Below are 7,115 nucleotides of genomic sequence, written 5' to 3' on the forward strand. Positions count from 1 at the left end.
AGGAAAATAGGACTGGTGAAGAGTCCATAGCTAGGCATTTAGTCCCAGTGCTGTGTGGTTCATCCAACCCCTTGTATGGGCTCCCCCTGCACTGTCTGCTGCAGCTGTGTTGCGGTCTGTGTTTCACCCAGTCCGGCAGAGCGTGGGTGAGGCGTCTGAGCGTGGGCTAGCATCTGTCGTGGCGGTGTTGGGCTCTATCCATCTCTGTGTCTGCTGGCTGGGTCTGTGCTCGTTGCGTCGTGCTATTGCGGCCCCCATGATAAGCTTTGTGTTCAGGTGTTTGTTGGCGTGAATGGAGTGCTTCATACCTCTCTCAGTCTGCATCCTGGCCAGGCGGGGAGTCTGGTTTCTGCGCCACCATCTCACTGCTGTGCCCCTGGTATGTTTTACCCGGGTCCGGCTGTGGGTGCTCTTAGTGAGGCTACGGGTCTTTGCTAGCAGGGCGGTCTTTCTCGGGAGCCTGTGGGGTTCGGGTAGGGAGCCGGCGGTATATGCCGGGATTCCCACTGGGGTCTTTCGTGCTGGTGCTTTATGCTTGCCATCCGACTTGATCCCCAACTCCGAGGGCCACGCCAGTTTCTCCAACTGCTCCCAGAAGGAGTCGAATATTTGGGCGAGCCGGAGCTCCGTGTCCCGTCTGGCCTTGTGGAGGGCTGAGGCGTGGTGGCTGTCCGCCATTGCCTTGTCTGCAGCTTCTATGTCTCGTGGTTGCTTCATCCGCTCATCTCCTTTCGTGGGGATCGTGAGCGGGTGGACCGGGAAAACCCCCACTGGTCCGGGGGGGGGGGGAAACGAGGGCCGGCACCTGGCTGGTACAGGCAGCAGGAAAGCGGCCGTCTTCCCCGCGCCTGCCATGCTGGTAGGCCTCGTCTGGATTCTGGGTGCGCCTGAGGGGTATCTTCGCTTGTTTGGTATCTGCTTGTGCGCCCCAGTATCGCCTGTCGCTTGGTGGCCATGAGGGAGCATTGTGTCGTCGTTTTGGTGCCCCAAGTCGGCTTTGGTTGCCCTGAATTGCAGGAGCTGGTGAGGCATGCTTCCTCACAGTTCAGCGGTCAGGCCCCGCCCCCCCATATGTGCCCCTTTTACACTCACCTTATGCAGTGGGCATGCATTCCAAATGTGTAGGAGTTCAGTCTGAAAGAATTCAATTGCACAGCCTAGATCTGGGATTAGGTCTAATCTGTGCTATGAGAGGTTCTTGATGTCATTTACGCAAGATGATACTAAGGAACTTGTCCATGCTCCAGTAATCTCTCACATGGATTATTGTAACTCTCTCCTAAATACGTTAAAAAATTTAATTTAAAAAAATAATTCAAAATAAATAATTAAAAAATATATAGATGTGTGTTATTTTGTTCTAACTGTATTGTGATATTAGCATATATATATTTATATCAAAATACTGTCAGGGTATTTATATCGGCAGACATTTTGTGCTATGATAGAAATACAAAGTGTATATTCTGAAGTCATTGCTAAACAGACCAGACTCCATTTTGTATCTTCAAGTTAACAAAGAGACACAAAATTTCTATCCTTTCTCTGAAACTGACTGCTTTGCCCAAGCTGAATGGAATGTGTATATAAACAACAAAGAGATAAGACATTGAGAACAGGGGATGGACAGACTGTCTAAATTCTATATCCAGACATAGGTGACAGAGAAGATTAAATAATTAAATTTTACTTTCTATACCAACAGATTCTCATTGTATTTTTGAGTTCATCTATGGTATTACAGGCTGTCATATTAGGAATTATTACCGAAAATGGAGACGCATAGTCTGAAGAAATTTCAGAAAGACCCTTTGATCTGAAAGGAAAATAAGTTATAGCCACCATAAAGATAACGTAAATGACGTCAAAAATAGCCACCAGGAAAAGTTAACTCTTTCCTGGATAGGTATGTTTAGTGGGACAATACTGCCCTCTAGAGCTCAAATACGAAAATGATTACCTAGAAGGCAACCACACCCCACATTTGTGATTGGCTATCACTTAGAGGAATTTCCCTTTAAAAAGTTAAGACAAAGGAAGAGTCAAAAATTCAAAGATTGAAGAGAGAGACATTACAACACTCTCGGGAGATTCAGGGAGATTCAGAGAGATCCAGGCAGAATCGGGCGATCAGAGTAACCAAGAAAATCAAGACACTCCATGCAGAGAAAGAGACCCATGACACTTAGCTACCTGAGAACGTCTGATGAGAAAATATCTACTTAACTGGTAAATATACAGGCATTTAATTAATTAATTTAAATTAATTAAAATTAATAGCATGATATATGACTGGATAAATCATGTTTGATTTCATATTTAGAAATCTTAATTATTAAAGAATATATATATGGTTATAGCATCCCATCTGCAGCTGGGATCAATATAATCATTAATGTATTTGTGTGATTAATATCACGTTAGCATATCATGACCATTTATCCAGCTGTATTGATTGGCTCTAAAATAAGATAAAATATCTGTTTAGGCAAATTAATAAAATATCAGCTAATATAACATAGTAGATTTCTCTCATTGGATAAAATCAAGGAAATGGTTGATGACGGGTTAAATGTTATTTATTAAAATTACATAGGAGTAGATCTTAACTACTTAGGAGGTCTAGCCAGCATTGAAAGGGTTACTTCTGCCAGCTGAAAGTTTATTTTACGAATCTCATGCTGCACGCTGAAACATTCCCTCTGTGAAGCCCATCGTAAATCTTATCTTGACAGCTTGTAGATTCAATGCTGTACTAACCAGGAAGTAAACTGCCACTTTGTATTGCATATATTGTTTTATACTGAATATTCATTGATTATTGCCATATTGTATTGCATATTGTTATACTCGAATTCCATTGATTATTATCATGCATGTTACTCATCATTATTAATTTAAATTGTTAAAAATAAAATTATATTTTTATAACAATTTGTGATTTTAATTACCGGTATATGGTTTTACATTTCATTTAACACGATAACGATCTGAGAATTGAAATAGTGGGCAATTTCTCATCTGTTTACATTATTATCCCATAAATATCCCCACAATACATGTAGAACTAAATAATATATATATATATATATATATATATATATATATATATATATATATATATACATAAATATATACGTATATATCACTATATATATATATACCAATATATAAATAAAAATATTTTTAAAAAATTATATATATATATATATATATATATATATATATATATACATATAGAAGTGATGAAAATGGAAAGCACTCCAAGGACTTCGTTAAAAAATAACTTTTATTCAATTCCAAAAAGTAAAAATGGTCAACGTTTCAGCCTGATATTCTCAAGCTTTCCTCATTCGCCAGATTGAGAATATCAGGCTGAAACCTTGACCATTTTTACTTTTTGGAATTGAATAAAATCTGACATTTGATGATGGACCACAGGTTCTCAATGGGGTTCAGATCAGGTGAACAAGGAGGCCATGTCATTAGATTTTCTTCTTTTATACCCTTTCTTGCCAGCCACGCTGTGGAGTACTTGGACGCGTGTGATGGAGCATTGTCCTGCATGAAAATCATGTTTTTCTTGAAGCATGCAGACTTCTTCCTGTACCACTGCTTGAAGAAGGTGTCTTCCAGAAACTGGCAGTAGGATTGGGAGTTAAGCTTGACCCCATCCTCAACCCGAAAAGGCCCCACAAGCTCATCTTTTTTTTTTTTTAATTCTTTATTTTTGTAGTGCAAACGTAAAATACAAGCTGCTCAGGTATGCCACAACAGCATAAATAGGCAATATTTGGTACAGGATGATACAGTGAAGTAGCATTGTTAAATCTGCACAATTTTTTGTTAGTAGATGATTTGTCAAACGCTTAAGGTTAGGTTTAGTAAGGTTACCACAGGTTAGGTACAGTTTACTAGTTGCTATGGTATGTGTTATAGATTATAACAAGATGAAGTCTATGAGAAGTGACACATATTGATTTATGGGTTGGGTGCGTCTAAGAGGTCAAAGGCTATGTTCATCTATTATTTTAGTTGTAGACATAGTTGTACACGGCAGTCTAGCAGCTCACTGCTGAATTTAGTCTAACCAAAGATTACAGTTTCCTCTGAGTAGGAGTACAAAAGTGAGCTATGTGTTTGGAAGCATGCTTATATTATGTGAAAAAAAGTATAACGGTGCAGAGCAAAGTGTAAACACGCTTGTAAGAAACTGGCTATTAAACATGCAGCACAAAAGAGTATTCTCTAATGAGCGAAAAGGCATTAGACATTGAATAACAGTGCTTGGTCTGGCTAATAAGTTGAAACAAAATCACTGCACATAAAATTGTTCTGCTAGATTAAGGGTTAACTAGGTGATATACCACTGGAAAGAAGTTTTAGCAAAAAATAATGTTACGAGTACAAGTTAATATTTCTGTTGGCACAGGAGCACACATTAGCTGAGTTAGTGAGCTCAATACAGATAGTGAATAACAAAAAGAATAAGCTAGTAGAAGCGGCATTATGTGGTATGATGCAATCCAGCAGTTATGGTACATGCCTATTTTGCGCATTAAACAACAAACAATTGAATATCAAAATGAGGCAGAGTAAAGCTAAACACGAGTTAACAGGTGTAGTGAGTCTGACACACAGTGAGCTTTGGAGGGAGAGAGTCTCTGCATTATGTGCAGGGTCTTGGGCTGTGGGCCTCACCACGTGTCTGTCCATATTGCCTCAGCCGATGCCCGTCCTGGAGGCCATATATGCGTGCCTGGGCGGGTGTTTAATGGCATCTCCGGTCTGAGGCCCCGCTTTGGTCATATTCTGTGGTGTGACCACTTGTTTGATTCCGGTGCTCGCATCTACGAGTGGAGATGAGTGGGATGATCCATGCCGGGTGCGTTGGGTCAGTGCTGCTGGAGTAGCTGTACCGCTCCCGTGTGTGTGGGGGCTGACGTTTGCACTCGAGCAGCCCATATTTCCGGTTTCTCTCTGCTGTGCATGGGGGCCGGTGCCCGCGCCCCAATGGCTGGGCTTTGCTTCCCTCCGTGGCGGCTTCTGGTGCCCACATGGCCTGGTGGCCGGCTGGAAGGCCCTTGTTGGGTTGTCATATTGTCGCCTGCGGGTGATAGGCCGGATCCATGAGGCCACCGTTTGGGCCGCTTGACGATAAGGCACTCCCCTGCTGCACAATATCGCACAGAAGTGCAGGCTTAGTCGGTCCAGAGTTTCCAGGGGGTGGGGGAGGTACCCTCGCGTTCCCACTCCTTGGTTCTCGCCGGGCGGCCATTTTGGGTGCGCCTCGATGGTCCTGTGCCTCGGCGTGCTTTGCGGCCGATATGACTCTACTGCCGTCGCGGTCCACCTGTCCTGTGGGGACCGGGATAACCCCCACCGGTCCTGGGGGGGGGGGGGGTAGGAGACCATCAGAGTGTCTTGTAGGGTTTGGTGCCGGTAAGAGCGGCCGTTGCTCTCCGACTCCATCTCAGTTAGGCCGCAGCCTGCTTGTCGGTCGTGTAGCTCCGCCGGGCTCAAGAGAAGTATCAATCGAAAGTGGAGTGCACCCCTGGCTTGGGTGGTGCCCCCTAGGTGGTCTATGGGCTTTTCAGTCGCCGTTTATGCCTGGTATGTTGCCCGCCCGGCAGGAGCTCCTGTCCCCCACGTCTGTTCAGCTTGGCGGTCAGACTCCGCCCCCACAAGCTCATCTTTGATGATACCAGCCCAAACCAGTACTCCACCTCCACCTTGCTGGCGTCTGAGTCGGACTGGAGCTCTCTGCCCTTTACCAATCCATCCATCTGGCCCATCAAGACTCACTCTCATTTCATCAGTTTATTTATTTATTTATTATTGCCATTTATATAGCGCCAACAGATTCGTAGCGCTTTACAATATTATGAGAGGGGATTTAACTATAAATAGGACAATTACAAATAAACTTACAGGAACAATAGTCCATAAAACCTTAGAAAAATCAGTCTTGAGATATTTCTTGGCCCAGTCTTGACGTTTCAGCTTGTGTGTCTTGTTCAGTGGTGGTCGTCTTTCAGCCTTTCTTACCTTGGCCATGTCTCTGAGTATGTCAGACCTTCCGGCATCCGTACTCCGGGGACTTCCGGGTAGACGGAGCGCGGCCACTCCCCCTCCTCTGACGCGGTTACTCCCAGGATACAAAGGGAGACCGCGGCAACACCTCAGTGCTGGATCAATTTGAAAGCCTCCCGCGAAAACTTCAAGCTAAGTGTATCTGTGTTTACCTCTACTGTGTATCGGACCCGGACTGTTATCGTTTACCTGCCTTCTCCTCTCCTCGACCACGGACTTGCCTTTGGATACTCTTTTGTCTGCAGCAACCTTAATCCTCTCTGAGAAACATCTCTCATCAAACCGGATTACCACCCCTACAAAGCTAAGTAGAACTCTTCTGCCTAAACAGGAGTATTGATATCCTGCATCTCTGCTTACCTTCTTTTGCTTCAACCTAACTAATTGTTCTGCTGCCATTTAACAATTCTACATTGGAATCTCATCTCTGTTCAGACTAATAATTGCCTCAACCTAATCTTCTCTGCAAATCCTGCTGCTGCTTAATTTTCTGACAAGGAATTAAAGAGACAGCTCAACTTGAATTTTACTTTATTTCAATTATAACAATTTAATAAACAAATTCAGTAATCTACAGTTGTGATCCATATTGTCAATAAGTGACCATTACAGAGTATTGCACACCTTGTGCTTTTGGGCACTCCAGTGATGTTGCAGCTCTGAAATATGGCCAAACTGGTGGCAAGTGGCATCTTGGCAGCTGGACGCTTGACTTTTCTCAGTTCATGGGCAGTTATTTTGCGCCTTGGTTTCTCCACACGCGTCTTGCGACCCTGTTGACTATTTTGAATGAAACGCTTGATTGTTCGATGATCACGCTTCAGAAGCTTTGCAATTTTAAGAGTGCTGCATCCCTCTGCAAGATATCTCACTATTTTTTACTTTTATGAGCCTGTCAAGTCCTTCTTTTGACCCATTTTGCCAAAGGAAAGGAAGTTGCCTAATAATTATGCACACCTGATATAGGGTGTTGATGTCATTAGACCACACCCCTTCTCATTACAGAGATGCACATCACCTAA

The sequence above is a fragment of the Pelobates fuscus genome, chromosome 6, assembly GCF_036172605.1.
Source record: "Pelobates fuscus isolate aPelFus1 chromosome 6, aPelFus1.pri, whole genome shotgun sequence".
NCBI classification, from domain to species: Eukaryota; Metazoa; Chordata; class Amphibia; order Anura; family Pelobatidae; genus Pelobates; species Pelobates fuscus.